Below are 16,503 nucleotides of genomic sequence, written 5' to 3' on the forward strand. Positions count from 1 at the left end.
GGAGGAGGAATTGCAGGTTATACCTTGCAACTCTTAAGGACAAGCCACAAGGTATGGTTTATGTTCATATCTTCAATTCTAAATGTTAGATCTTCTAAATATTTATATTTGATATAAAGGGCTAATCACTTGTATAATTGTATATAGGTGGAGGAGCCAAGTAGAAGAAGAACAAGCAAGGAAAATGTGGTGAAGGGTTAGGCCACTATATTTTTTGCTCACTACTTAGGAAGTTTGTTAGGCATTAAAGATTGTCTTTAAACTTTCTTATTTTGATAAGAACTTATTATATGGCTTCATATGATGGAAGACCACTATTAGTGCCTAAATGTATAAAGGTATTTAAATTAGACTCTAAATGTATAGAGCTAATACTTTTTGTATTAAACATTATGAATGTTTGAATTATCATATTAATGTAATGTGAAGAATGCCTTTTCAATATACTATTTCCTTAAAGTAGTGTTATGAATTGAAAATTGTCTTGTTGTATCCTAGATGAGATACAAGAGTTATATCACTTATTGTAATGTGATAACCAAACTTTAGATTTATCAATTATGGATAGATCTCACATGTAGGACATAAAAGGATACAATGAATCTTTAGATTTGGTTCCATTTGTCTACTTATGAGTTCTATATGAATTGACAAAAGTCTAGAGAATCCTTTCTTGATGAAAAGGAAGATCACATTATAATGATATAAGTAATAAGAAAAACGTTTCTTATATGGTTATCACTTGAAACACAATGATCAAGATCACTCTTGATACAATTAGTAGTTTTGAACAACTAATTGGGCATTCTTTAAAAGGTTTTAAAATGTCAATTGTGTTAGTGATTAAACCAAGAAAGAAGTGTCTAAATCTATAAAATGTTTAAAGACTTTAGTCACTTAATAACAAGACATTAACTTAGTGAAGATTGAAACAAATGAGCTTGAAAGTTTTTTAAGCTACTACACAATGTCTTCTACCAATATAATCCACTTTTATACATTTTGAATGTATGAAATGATTTCTCATTAAAGTCATGAGAAATAGTGGGAGGTGTGAAAATGGATATAAACTTGAATATGATTGGTTTATAGTTGTCTAAAGGATAATAGTATTTGACTATTATTAAGAGTTTGTAATTTTAATTGTTAAAGGACTCAAGCTCTTCAAACGTTAAAATTCTATGTTGTGTGACATTCTAAAGAATAGTCTTTGAATGTTGGTTTCGTCAACCTAGCATAAAATGGTTATATGTTGGGAGTTGTCCATCATTCTCTTTTAAGAGAACAAGCTAAATAACTAAGCATATGGACAAGTTGATGAAACAAAAGGGAATAGTTTCAAAATGAGTCACAACATATGGTTTTAACAACAAGACAAACCAAATTCAACATCTCATGTAACGATATTGCTCTATGTAGTTTTGATAAAGAATTATATCAACGACCTAGAAGGAATGGTTGAGTTTCTATATCCTTAGAAGGAGCCATGCTTCACTAAAGACTTGGATAATTTTTGTATGACTACATTAAAGGTCTTAGTATGACTAAAACTTGAAGTATGGTGTATGACACCATATAATTTAAATGAATAGACTTGATAAAGCAAGTCACACATTTCATGGAATTACTTGAGAAGGAATTCTTTTGTGTATGATTCATTTAAAGTTAATGGGAGCAATATGCATTCAAATCAAGAAAAATATAATTGTTATTTTTGAATGAATGCTAAGTTACAACAAGGCCAGTGGGAGTGATGTCATAATTTGAGCAACAAGATATGAATAAAGTCTATTTGATAAGACTTAATAAAACATAGATGTTACTCGAGAAATGACAAAACATGACATGGTCAATTTTGAAGTATAGACTTGAAATTGGACTTATTAATATAGCAAAGCTATCTCAATAATGTTATATGGGAATTAAATCTCAAATGTTGAAGATTTAAGAAAGCATTTTCCTATGTGATAGGAAGTCACTTTCATAACCCTTATAATGAATGTGTCATAAAATCACAAAAGGGACACATGTATTGACTTGTGAAGAAGATATCCAAAGGTGAAGAACCAAAGGGGTTTATCACTTTAAGATATTACTATATCCCAGGATCAGAACCAAAGCAACTGATAGAGTATTATTGCCTTTAAGAAAGAAACATCAGAGTGGGACTCTGGAAGCGTGCATTCACTTAGGTTGTTAACCAAAGTGAAAATAAGCCATTTTAACAAATGGAACTTCATAATGGATGAAGTACTAATCATATGAATGAATTTTTAGTATTGTACTACAATGGTCTCAAGGTTGGAGCAAAATTTGTATAAAGTATACAAACGAAATATATGTCGATATATAGTTTTAGAAACTGCTTCAAAAGGTGTTTTGAATGGAAGGGGTTCTTAAAGAACCAATGATTGAATCCAAACCATAAGGTCGTTAGTAGGATACTACGACGTAATGGGGCGATAGCTCAAGCCATGGAATCAAGGTCTCATCAAAGTATTCGAACACAATAAAGAGACATCATCAAATGTTTTGGAAACATTTGATAAGTAAATCCCTTTTGAATAATAAAAGGGATTAATACATAACCAAGTTAACCTACGAGCATAAACTCTCTCAACAAGATGTATAAGATACACTAGTGATTGACTTTAGTGCAAGTGGGAGATTGTTGGAAATATGCCCTGAAAGTTAATCTTTGGAAGAAACCTTTCAGGACAATTGAATCGATGTATGGATGACTCTTATACATCAAATGGCAAAAATTCTAATTAGGACTATCTCAATAAACGATATATGTCCTAAATAGTGTATCCATAGACAATGGATCGATTGAAGAAGTAATCTAATGATGTTAGACTACAGAGACCTTCTTCACATAACCAAATGTCCAAAAAGGTTCCTGGTCATTGGATTGTCGGAGGGATACTGACAATGCGTAGACCGGTACATACTGTGTCCGCTTCAATTGGAAGGATGGAAAGTCTCATCCCATTCGTGTTGTGACACTAAGACAAGTATGTAGGTTCTCATTAAGGGAATGAGTTCACTGAACACAATCGAACGAGAGTACTTGCGTGGAGGTCTACTCACATGTCAAGCAAGTAACTCTAATGGTTGGAATAATGTAAGTAGTCCTTTGACCTGAGGCATCGTCGTTGTCTTGTGATTAAGTGCTTGATCTTTGATTATGTCAAAAGTCACTCTATCAGAATGTCAACGACATAGTTGGGGTTAAGCCACTTAGTCATGAAGGCAAGTGTATGCGCAACAAGGAATCTCTAATCCTCGATAAGAGAGGAAGAATACTCTAAGATATGATTCGGGAATCTTCGGCCGAAGTATCGAGCGTAATATAGGAAAGCGTTCCTATACGACTCAATTGAATCATATAAGAAGGAATAATCACATTAGGGGTTTGACATAATATATCCATACCCTAATAATGTGATTGAGAGTATTGTTTTAGAGAAGGATCGAATTACATTGTAATTCCAACTGAATAGGTTCTCCGAATAAACTTCTACATTAGCTTGGGTAGCTATGACATATGGTTAGATGTCACTCATAGCTTGTGAGTTCTTCTAGATGATTAAATGTAGTCGTCAAAGAAGAAAGGTGAATTAAAATGAAGTTTTAATTCACTAAGTGATTGAATTAAATATAATCAATTGGATTGATGCCAATCACCTCACTGCCTTGCTAATTAGAACCTAAAAGATTGTTCACCAATACACTATTGTAGTGAGTAACTAATGGATGAAGGAAATAATTAATTGGATTAATTAAGTGTTGTGATTAATTTAGAAAGTCTAAAGAAATCATAAAAGCGATAAAGATCGTTTTTGGGCTTAAAGAAACGTTCGGGTTTAATTGGGCCCATTGGGCCTAAACCCATTGGGCTTTTATTCAAGCATTGGATGACTTGAAATAATAAAAGCCCAAAGCCCAAACAAACAACAAAGAGGCCGGCCACTTTTGGTGGAAATGGTGAGATATTTAGTCAAGTTGTTGGCTAGGTTTCTTTTGTCTATATAAGGAACTTTATAGTGATATTTTCCTTAGGGTTTTTGTGTGGTTAAAAACAACAAAGAGGTAAAAGAATATCTCTCTAAGAACTACACAAAGGTCGGCCACCTTGGGGTGATTTTACTAACATATCTTTCACCCTTTGGTTATTCCTTCATCCTTCTCACTACACTAGTGGGTGAGGATCTTTAGAGGTTTCCTACTTTGGAAACTTGAAGAGAACCTAGGAGCACTCATTCTAACAAAGTGGTGGAGGCAAGGAGGGAAGCTAGGCTCAAGGAGTTCAAGGAACAAAGGGCTTGGAGGTGGTCCATCCTTGGTCTCAAGTCTAGATCAAGAGGTATAAGACTAAACCTTCACTTTGTTCTTTTCTCTAAAATTTTATTTGATGCATTATATATAAACCTATTAACCTTGAAGGGGATTTGCATGACTATAGCTTTGATAATATGTTATAAATGCATCCGCTGCTTTCGTATATTAAATTTGATTTGTATATGCATGATAGTCATTTAGAAATCCCATACATGAATCTCATAGATTTCCCTTCATGCAGAACAAGGAGAAAGGAAGCAATCAGTCGGAACCTGAAATTAAACGTCCGATCAGGAACTGATTGCCCGGAACCTTTGCCTGGTTGCTTACCTAGCGTTGCTCTCGAGTGCTCATCTTCAACTGTTGATGGATCTCGAATTTCCTCAGCAAATATTTCAAAACAGTTGATATGGTGTTGGCTCTTTACACTGAAGCTGCCAAGCATGGATGAGTGGCTGAAAAGTGATGCTCTGAAGGACCATTTAAAGGCAAAGGGTTGCGCACCACTTCGGTTAGGCGAAAGAAACAAGCAGAGAATAATGCAGCATGATGAGCTGGAACAAATCATTATGGCAGGACACCCTTCTCGACCAAACTGCATAATCCAGACGGAGGGGTCTAAGTCAAATCCAAGCCTGCCATCGTTGCTATAATCAAAGAGCTTGAGAAGCTTCAACAACCTTTCGCTGGCACTATGACCGAAGAACAAAGTCTCGATAATCCTTAAAGATCAAGTCACCAACTGGAAGAAGAGCCCATCAATCTTGAAGATCATACCGTTGACCAAACTGCTCAAGGTTCATATGAAAATGTTGCGAACTTCCTTGATCTTTCAAAGCATGCATGTCCTGAAACTGCTCGTGGTCATGTTTAAGTTCGAGATCAAGCCTCAACGGCCCTTAAAGAAATCACAAGTCCGATTCAAGATCAAGTGTCCAACACCCTTGAATCAAATCTAGTTCAAGATTAAGTCTGTGGAAAGTCCTTTGGAGGAAACGAGAAAACCCTCCAGCCCAGTTCAAGATTAAGCCTGTGGAAAATCAACAATTGGAGGAAACTAGAAAATCTTCCAGCCAAATTCAAGATCAAGCCCCGACAACCCTTGAAGAAATTACCAACCCAGTTCAAGATCAAGCCTCAACGGCCCTTGGATCAACATCTGCAGTAAGGGACTTCAAAACGCATCTTCTACATGTGACAAGCACATGTATACGATGCACCTTGAAGTGGGGGCATTTGTAGACATCGAAATTTTGGTGAAATAAATGTTGATCAATAATTAAAATTTCAACGTTCATATGTCACTTAAATTTTACACATAGCATGTGACTAAACAAAAAATCAAAATAAATCAGAAAAGTCATCAAGCAGGACACATGTCAACACCTGGCAAAAATGATTTATTTCATCTGATTATTTAAATCCAAAAAATCAAGTTTTGGAATTCTATAAATAGGAGGCCAAGGCATTTATTTTGGGGACACCAATTCATAACCAATTCACCTCACACCAAAACCTTGAAGCTTTGAAACTCCAAAGCTCCCAAGCAAATCCCGAAGGATCAAGAAAGCTCTCTTCGTTCTTCGTCAAATCCTTATTCAAAATCAAGCCCCAACGGCCCTTGAAGAACTTCCACTAATTCAAGATCAAGCCCCGACGGCCCTTGAAGAAAGTGTCCATCATTCATCATTCGTTAATCCCTAGATCAAGCCCTGACGACCCTTTGGATCAGCGACGTCAACAAATCCGCACAACTGTTTATCCCAAGATCAAGCCCCGACGGCCCTTTGGATTAACAACATCAAATCCACCCATTACAAAGATAGAATCAGAGGCTAAATTTGTAGAAGAGATTGTAACCCCTAAATCATCAATACAAATATAATTTTGTACACGTGTTCTTGTCTCGTTCATCGCAGGAATTTTCGTGTTTACAAAAAGATGCTAGGAAGTTTCTCATATGATGATAAACTTCAATCAGAAGAACAACTCTAGTGAAACTAGAAGGTAGCTCTTCTCAAAGGGAACGTAGCCTTTGACTCCCAAAGAAATAATGTGTAAATAGAATCCTTTATGTATACGCAGAAAGGTGATTTATGTATTTCATATTGTATGAAAAACGTTGATATGAGTTGTACCAAGATCGGTACAAGACGATATCAATGCAAGCCTAGGATCAGAACCATGGCAACTGTTAAATGAGTCCTTAAGTATTTAAGAAATACTAAAGGATATATTCCTCAAAGAATGAGGAAGAATTAGAGTAACGTAATGGAAGCGTAAATATATTAGATTATGAATCCTTTATGTAAGCGTAAATATCTCTTTAATGTTTCTTCATTATGAATGAAGAGATAATCATATATCTTTTTATTATGACTAAAGAGATATTTGGATGGAAACATTAAAAGTAATGACTTTAGTGTGTTCCATTGTGAATGCAAAATATATTGCCATATAGAAGCTTACAACAATGTTGTTTGGATGAGAAAGTTCATTCATAAACTCTCTATTCGGTTCCAACCAGAAAGTGTCTCTAGTGTACCGACACTACAACACTAATGGGGCGATAGCTCAAGCCAGGGAATCAAGGTCTCATCATAATCCGAACTCAAATTAGAGACTAAACCACATGATTAAGAATCATGTATAATGGTGACGTCGTTATTCTCAAGGTTTCTTCTATGGATAACATATAGATATCCATTGTCTAGGCCTACTACTCAACCATTTTTGAAATGACTACAAAAGAGGTATCATCATTGATGACCAAGCTAATTGGCTCTAGTGCAAGTGGGAGATTGTTGGAAATGTGCCCTAAAACCAATCATATGATGATACTTTACCGACATTTCACATGTTAAACTAATATAGTTTAATTTAAAGGGCAAAGATTATTGTTTGAAGCTGTCTCATATAAATGTTATACGCTTAAACGATAAGTCCAAGAAAGATGTAATTGGGAGAATGCGATCTAAAGAAGTTAGATTCATGAGACCATTCTCTTTCGTATACATATCCTAAAGGTTCCTGATCATAGAATTGCCAATTGGGCATTGACAGTCCGTTAAGATCAGTATGTGCTATGTCTTCTCTTAGGGAGAATGACTGGTCTCAAGTCATTGCTGTGACTGACACCAAGACAAGTACGTAGGTGCTCAATAGAGAATGAGTTCACTGAACGCGATCAACAAGAAGTTCTCATACTCATGTCACATGAGAACTCATGGTTGGGATAATGCAAAGTAGTCCTTTAACCTGAGGCATCATAGTTGTCTTGTGATTAGGTCCTTGATCTTTGACTATGTCAAAGTCACTCCATCCGAGGGTGTCCACGACATAGTTGGGGTTAAGCCACTTAGCCATGGAAGCAAGTGAATGCGCAACAAGGGATCTCTAACCTTCAAACTGTTTGAGGGAGAATACTCTATGATATGATTAAGAATCTCTGGCTAGAGTATGAATGAAATTTAAGGAAGTCGTTCCAAATCACATTCAAGGTAATCATATAAGTAAATGAATCGCATTGGATAGTAGACATGAATAAACTATCAAACCAAGCAATGTGGTCAAGAGTATTGTATTAGAGAAAGACCGCATTACATTGTAATCCTAAACTGAATAAGTTCTCCACCTCTTCTGATTAGCTTGGGTAACCATGACATACTGCTAGGTGTCACTCATGATTTGTGGAAGCCCTAAACATGTATAATCACTAAAGGGATAATTGAAAGTAAGTTTCAATTCACAATCGATTTGAAAGAGTTCTAATCGCCTACTGCCTCACTAAAAGGAACCTAATGGACCGTACATCGTGTAAGGTAGAGATTGAAGAAACAACGGAGATGAGTAAGGATAATTAAATGGTTTAATTATTTATGGCAAGGATTAATTAATATGTTAATTAATCAAACGAATAAAGTTCGTTAAAGACCACGGGTTAGTTCATTCAAGCCCATTGACTTAAGTTGTATGACAACTTAATGACTAATAATTCACAAAGGCCCAAACAGCCCAATAAAACCCTATGGCCGGCCATATTGATAAAGGAGTGGGTTTTGGACTTATTACAAGTTTGCCACTCCAATGAAGGTAGGTATAAATATGACTTTATAGCCTTTTCTTCATTAGGGTTTTCTTTTGGAGAAAAGATGAGAATACAATGTCTCTCCCTTTCTCTCTAAGAGGCCGGCCCCCTTGGAGGAGATTAGCTAGCAATCTTCCCTCCTCCAAGATCACTCATCTCTTCTTCGAGACTCTCCTTGGTGTGGAAAAATTAGAGGTTCTCAACTTTGGGAACTTGGAGAATCCTTTCAACCATCCTCATCCAAGAAATCCATGGAGTTAAGAAGTAAGGAATGAAGGCCCTCTCCTTGGGTGATTAGCCTTTGCATATGCAAAGAGGAATCAACAAAGGTATAAGATTTCTCAACTCACTTTGTTCTTGAGTTGAGTCTTGGTTCACCCTTCTACTAGGCTTTGAATTTCATGGGTAATGTTTTTTTTTTTAGTGCATACAAGCATGATTCCGCCTTTAATTGTTAATTGCATGTCATAGATGTTGCTCAAATGAACATGCATTTCACAAAATTTCCTTCAGGGATGCCACTGCAGTTCAAAACTGCTTTGTAAGCATGCACGCTTAGAATGCAAATTTCTTCTAAGAAATTGATTTAGACAAAAAAGGTCATTTAAGAAATGTATTTTGGGCAGATGCAAGAAGTAGGGCAACATATGAAGAGTTCGGTGATGTTGTAACATTTGACACAATGTACTTGACTAATAAGTATGATATGCCATTTGGTCCATTTGTGGGGGTTAATCATCACGGGCAATCAATTTTATTGGGATGTGGATTGATTTCAAGGGAAGATACTGACTCCTTTATTTGGTTGTTTAAGACTTGGCTTGCTTGCATGTCTGGTCATGCTCCAAGTGGAATAATTATAGATCAAGACAAAGCTATGAAAAAGTGATTGAAGTTGTTTTTCCTAATACTAGACATCGGTTGTGCTTGTGGCATATAATGAAAAAGGTTCCTGATAAGCTCAAAAGTTATAAGGAATATGAGTCCATGAGCTCTTCGTTAGATAACATTGTTTATGACTCAATGACTTCTGAAGATTTTGAAGAACGTTGGGATGAGATGATTGGAAAATATAAGTTTAAAAAACAAGCACGTAAATGGTTAAGAAGCTTGTATGCAGAGAGACATCATTGGGTGCTTGAGTATGTGAAAAATAAATTTTAGTCTGGAATGTCAACGACACAAAGGAGCGATAGCATGAATGCATTTTTTGATGGCCACGTGAACTCAAGACTACTTTAAAACAATTTGTGGAGCAATATGAGAATGCATTCAAGAGTAAGGTGCTAAAAGAGGCCTCTGCAGATTCTGATTGTTTATCTTCAAATGTTCGTTGTGCAACTCACTATGACATGGAAAAACAAGTTCAAGTTGTTTACATGATTTCAAAATTCAAGGAGTTCCAAAAGGAATTGACAAGTATAATGTATTGTGACAGGGTTTCAGTTGAAACTGATAATGCAATTTTGGAGTACCAAATAGCTAAACGTATTCTGATCAAGGAGAACAAAAAGAAGACTGTCAATTTCAAGGTCCAGTTTAATAAGCGTGAGATTGAAGTTAATTGCAATTGTTGCAAGTTTGAGTTTAAAGGCATATTATGTAGACACGCACTTTATGTTTTAGGTCATCATGACATTGACTTTATGCCAAATAAGTATATCATTCGGAGATGGAGGAAGGATGTGAATAGATGCCACATAAGATAAGTTACAGTAATTGGGTTGCTACACCTGAAGCACAAAGATCTGATAAGATGAAGAAAACCTTTTATGACATTAAGGAATTAGCCAATGATTCTGATGATAAGTGTATGCTTGTGGTGAGATGGATGCATAAACTAAAGGAGCAAATATGTAAACATGACGAAGCGGCTAGTAGCACTCAACCAACACCACAGTCACCTGTTGCTATGAACTCTGATCCTCTTCCTAACCCAAGTCAGCGTATACTTACGCCATTGTCGGCTAGAGGTAAAGGTCGTCCACCATCTAAAAGGAAACAAACCAAGGCTGAGCAAGTAATCAAAAGAAGACAAAAACGAAAAAAAAAAGATTACATATCGTAAGGACAATACATATGAGGAAGGAACACATGTAACAAACATATTTGTTTTATATAACTAATAAGTTGATAAATCATAACATGTTTCACTTGCAACTTTTGTAGAAATCCATAGAAAGTGATGCAATATGCCATATTGATGGTCCACCTCCTTGTAGAAGTGATCACATAGTTGCAACACAAGAGAGTAATGTCGTTGTGAAGGTATGCGATAAATATATTGATCTTCTTTTTATCTTTTTTCTTAGTTAATAATCATTGTCATTATAATTACTATAATTACTCTTTGTAATTGTAATTACTTTTATTCTTTGGGATTTAGCATTCTCATCTTACACAAGGAGTTCAAATTTGCATGCCTGCTAACCAATATCCTATTTCCCCCCATACTAATGTAAGTTGTGCATTTTGTCTTATTGCTAGATTTGAATGGCTTTTGTGTTAGCTATTGAACAAATATTACCTATTGTAAGAAAACATGGCTTTGTTATTGGGACTCAGTCAAGGTGGCCATCCAAACCCGTTGTACAAAGAGTCTGAGATTGGAAATATAAGTTATCCTATTATGCATGGAAATTATGTCCAAGTAAACATTGAAAGGTTGCATATAATTTTTTTGTTGTTATTAATTAAATATTTATTTACATCACATAGTATAATGTTATATCTGTAGTTCTTATGGTTTTTTTTTCTATTTATTTAGGGTCAACAATACACATACTGGAATGAAGGTTGTAGTATGTACAATATGCATAGCTCTACTAAGCAATGGAAGGGAAAATGAAAGCAATTTCGTTTTACAGTTTGAGTTTTTGTGGATTTGGATCATATTTCTTCTAAACATAGATTTCAAATATTTTGTAACAACAGCCGGTATGCAGAAATGTTACTCTTCTAATTCTTGTTGTACTGAAAGCGGAGTCATTTAAATTGTGCTTGCATTTCATATTCGTGTCTTCAGGATTCTAGAAATGGTAATGTAGTCTTCATAAGAGCTCAACAATTCTTCAGTAAACAGATGGCATATTTACAAGAGTTAACACATATGCAGCCATATTTGTTCTGTTTTCTTTTCGATCAATTAGTCAAAATATTCAAAAGTACTGGATTGAAGCTTTGTTATGTTGCAACTAACACATTCAATCCCCGCAGCGAAGCGCGGGCACATTTTATAGTTACCACCTAAGCCAAGGCAAACGGTCGACATAAACTGTGCATAACAGAAATCCCAATTCGACATTTGTAATGTACTTATATGTTTCTTTTGCTTGTTCCAAGAAGTCAATGTACAAGTAAAGAGGAAATTTTTTGTTTGATGACATTGAGTGGATAATGGAGGATGGCGGCCTGATATGAACTGTATCGTTGAAATGGATGGTCTGATTCACTATCTACGTATTGCCATCTTCTTCATGACCATTGTATTACTGTTATAAAGGTCTTGAATTGTATCAGTTGTGATATTCCCATAAGAGGACTTCACCCATCCAGTTGATGACACATGATAAGTGTAGACATATGATGGATAAAGCAATGGCTGCTGACATGGCAGAAAATGAAGAACTGTGTATGAAGATTTATAGAAAAAGGAAATTACAGAGAAAATAGAAAGGTCTGAAAGATAAGAAGAAAAGTGCTGATTGTATTGAATGAATTGTAAAGTGTAATTACAAAGCTTTATAGAGTAACATTTCTTAAAGACTAAACTACCTTTCCTTATCTAGTTAATAGATCCTAACTATCAGATTCTAACCACCTACATCCAATTACAACTACCTCAACCACATAGGTTGACATAGCAGCAACCATTCCCAACCATATATGCTGACATGGCAGCAGCCATTGCTTCATCCATCATATGTTTACACTTATCATTCCCCCTCAATCTCAGCTGGGTTTACCAAGCTTGAGATTGCAGCAATGTCTAAAGAAAGCTGAACCAGCTACTGCAAATCTGCCATGACCTTGTGCTCGCGCTTAGCGTTCTCCTCGTAGTTGAACATGACCAAAGCCCGCTTATCCTCAGCACTGTAAACCTGGTTTTCCTTTCTAATACAAATGGCATTCATTCTCTGGTGCCTACTACTACTCATTACATACCCAAGGTTCTCAAACTTCTGAATCTCATCAGCCTAAAGACCAGCAGCCCTCTCAATTGCACAATCAATCTTTTCGTGACAAATAGGAAAATAGCTTCTCCACCGAAAGATGTCACTTGCCCAACAAATAATGCCAGCAGTAGATGAAGAATTTTACAATCCCCTGCAAACCAAGTCGTTCAACAGCTACAACTCTAATCAACTAATCTTGACAGAAAACTTGGCTTTGTGCCCACAAACTTCAATCAACTAATCTATACAGAAAAATGGCTTCATGCCGCAAACAAATAGTAATGGCTTCATGCCGCAAACAAACAAACTTGAAATGGCTTCGTGCCCAAACAACTAACTATCTTGAAATGGCTTCATGCCCAAAGAAACAAACTTGAAATGGCTTCGTGCCGCAAACAAAGAATAATGGCTTTGTGCCTCAAAGAAATCAATCAACTACTTCACAAAATCAATGAATCATACACTTTTGCAGAGAATTGGCAACTCCACCACTGAACAGAACATGGATCAAACAACACCAGAGAAGCACAGAGAGCTGATATGCAAACAACACCAAGAATTCCTCACTGAGACAATCAAACAAACAGTTGGAGTGCATAAAGAAAGATGAAACCTGAATCTTCAGTTCTTGATCCAAAAACGCCCAGAGAAACACCAGAAATCATCGACCATATGATGGATTCTGATCGAATGAAGCCTTAGGACGAACAATTGATGATAAACCGCTGCCTTCTGGATATGTAGACAATAGTAAAGCCAAGAAATCAACAAAACCACTCTTTGACATTTCGTCAAACAGATAACAACAAAAGCACTCTTTGACATTTCGTCAAACAAATAATGTGCAATCAAGATTGCAGAAAGATGCCATCGGCCTTGTTTTCAAAGTCTGCATATCCTTCACATAATAATTCTGAGCAAAACCCATCAATTTCAATCCTCAGCCGTAACAAATTCTGAAAACCCAGAAAAATCTCACCATTGAATTCTCTCGCTAACAAAGATCACAGCAGCCATTGCTTCCGGCGAAAGGATCAGATCAAAGTCAACCTATCGTAGCCATGTATGGATTGCAGATAACAGAAGGTTTTGAACGGCATAAGCACCCAGAGACGGCGCTCAGCGGTGGTAAGGTCAGCGACATTCCATCTACTTTCCTTGCCGTCACCAAATCACAGAGAAGCACCATAAATCTTCAACAATGTCAGCGGAAGAACAAAAACTCATTGCAGCAATTCATCAAACACCAACGATGCATAAAAGTTCAAGAATGACCTGATAAACCGCAACCATGAATTGAAATTCCAATCTTGAATCAACCAACGCAGATGAAGAAACCCAAATCAAGAAACCTAAAAGAATATGCAGTCTTTATGCTTCAATGAAAGAAAAACGGCACCAAGGATGTGCGTTGCGTATGAGAATCTGAGGGTGTCACAGGAAGAGTTCTTCAAGAAGCGACACGAAGATATCGAATCGGAGAGTTTGAACGAGAGCGACCATGACTGCAGAGGTTCTCTCGCAGCTCAACGGCGTCATCGTGAAAGGCGAACAAAACGGAGCACCGAAGATTAACCCAACAATCGCAAAAAAATCAACCCAAGAATCTAATGGAAATTTGAAGAGAAACTAAACTAGGAAGAAAAAGAAAATGTAAACTACTACGAAGAAAAACCACCAGAATCCATGGCGTGAGCCTGGTGGCTCTGATACCATATTAACTACATTGTAAAGATGAAGAAAATGAAGAACTGTGTATGAAGATTTATAGAAAAAGGAAATTACAGAGAAAATAGAAAGGTCTGAAAGATAAGAAGAAAAGTGCTGATTGTATTGAATGAATTGTAAAGTGTGATTACAAAGCTTTATAGAGTAACATTTCTTAAAGACTAAACTACCATTCCTTATCTACTTAATAGATCCTAACTATCAGATTCTAACCACCTACATCCAATTACAACTACCTCAACCACATAGGTTGACATGGCAACAACCATTCCCAACCATATATGCTGACATGGCAGCAGCCATTTCTTCATCCATCATATGTCTACACTTATCAACACATACCTGCCGACCCTTGTCAAAAATGTGCCATTTAAACCCTTGAAATCCAAAACCAGTGAAACAACAAGGGGCAAGCTACTATGCTTCAAAAGCTCTCCTTTAGTTTTCGTGCTCTGCTTGTCCAACCAAAGATGCAAATTCGCGTCAACGAACCAAACATTCAAGGCATTTGTGACACTAAAACCAAACTTGTGGCTCTTCCCTAAAAAATGTGTGATTTCAATATCATAAGAAAGGAGATTCATGAGCCAATTGCAGTAATTAGACTCCACAGGAGTGGATCGAACCTTCCAGTGAAAATCACTGTAAAAGGCCAGATAACACCAACAACCTTACCATCTAAACTCACCATAACCTCTCTAAAAGACCCGTTTCCAGGAGTACCTCTAAGATTGTTTGCAGTAATGTACTCATTCAGAGTATTTGAATACCAAAACTCATCATTCTCATGAAATGAAACATATACCTCCAACACAGCCCTATAAGCATTATGTGGAATCTTAAATTGCTTCAACTATGTATCAGTCAAATTTTGGATTTCAAACCATAAAGCATCATCATTTAAAGGCAGATTTCTCGAAATTGGCAAGATCAAATCCGCCCAATAATGGTACCCAAAATCCAAATTTCCCAAATTTTGCTCGTAGTTATAATTCAAATTCTTCTCAGCAGGGTAAAAATGGTTGCTAATATTCACATGGTATCCCTGTGTATGTTTTATCTACCAAATTCCCAAGATAATTTGATTGTTCTGAAGCAAAGAATAGTACCTTGTGATGTCCTTCTTGACACTCCAAACAATCCCATTCTGCATTGGCTCAGTCGTACAGCTCCTGAGAAGCTCAACGCCGTTGAGCCAAACCCCGAAAATCCGATCATTGGTAGTCCACTAATCAGACTCACCACACCAGAGCTATTCACAGAGCAGAGACAGTACCCCACCAAGGAAAAAAATGGAAGATCGTTCCAACAAGTTCTTTGATTCGGTAATGGAAGAAGAAATGGGAGAAAAGCAGGATTGAACGGGGAATGAAGGAAGGAGAAGACTTCTCGTATGCCATAATCAACATTTATTTATTTATTTTTTTTTAATTATTGGTTTATTAAATGATTTTTAATTTAAATATAATTTTGATTAATTTAAATGAAGTGGACAATCACATTAGATACCACATAAGATGGTATATCAATATGATATAAATACATAAGAATAGTATTACTGTTAACAAATTAATTAATAAGTACCAAATGCGTTGACAAAAAAGAGAGAATAACATGGAACATGGGCTTCTTGGCAAAACATTTAATAAATTAGGACGTGGCCTCACGTACTCTTGCATCACCTCTCATTGGCGTTGGCGGAATCCAATTCAAATCTCTGGTTTTTGGCTTCTTTCCCATTCCTCATTCTTTCTTTTTTTCGTCATTATTTTCCAAAACATAAAGAAGAGAAAATTATTTTAGTAGAAGAGAAAAATTATATAAAAAAAATTACATGTAGAATATACTTTTAATACCTGATTTTATATTAAGACTGTTGTAGGCATAATTTACTGAACAATTATGGAGGTCTTAGAGAGGGGTGCGGCAATAGGTAGAGAGAATGAAAGAGATGTGTAATTGTGGATGTCCTCTATTCCACCTCATTGTGCCTTTATTTATAGTAGTAGGATAGATAAAAACCTTTTCCTTTAGGATTACAACATTTAATAGGTAATCTACTCCTAATATGAATATAAGCGATATTCCAAGATATACTAGGATTTACACAATTACATTCATAATCTAATAGGACTGCAACACTCCCCCTTGAGTGTGTAAATACTCAAG

General features: G+C 36.1%; 1 long non-coding RNA gene and 1 pseudogene across 1 annotated transcript; both read right to left on the reverse strand.

Annotated features, from left to right (window-relative positions):
• Positions 1–11,498: 11,498 nt before the first annotated feature.
• Positions 11,499–16,074, reverse strand: LOC103409830 (peptide-N4-(N-acetyl-beta-glucosaminyl)asparagine amidase A-like; annotated as a pseudogene).
• On the reverse strand, positions 12,118–14,429 carry LOC139187603 (uncharacterized). The gene is made up of 2 exons (XR_011582701.1): positions 13,586–14,429; positions 12,118–13,338 (listed from the first exon to the last, which is right to left on the reverse strand). It is a non-coding gene; the product is annotated as an uncharacterized lncRNA (long non-coding RNA).
• Positions 16,075–16,503: the final 429 nt, after the last annotated feature.

This window comes from Malus domestica, chromosome 07 (assembly GCF_042453785.1).
Source record: "Malus domestica chromosome 07, GDT2T_hap1".
Taxonomy (NCBI): Eukaryota; Viridiplantae; Streptophyta; class Magnoliopsida; order Rosales; family Rosaceae; genus Malus; species Malus domestica.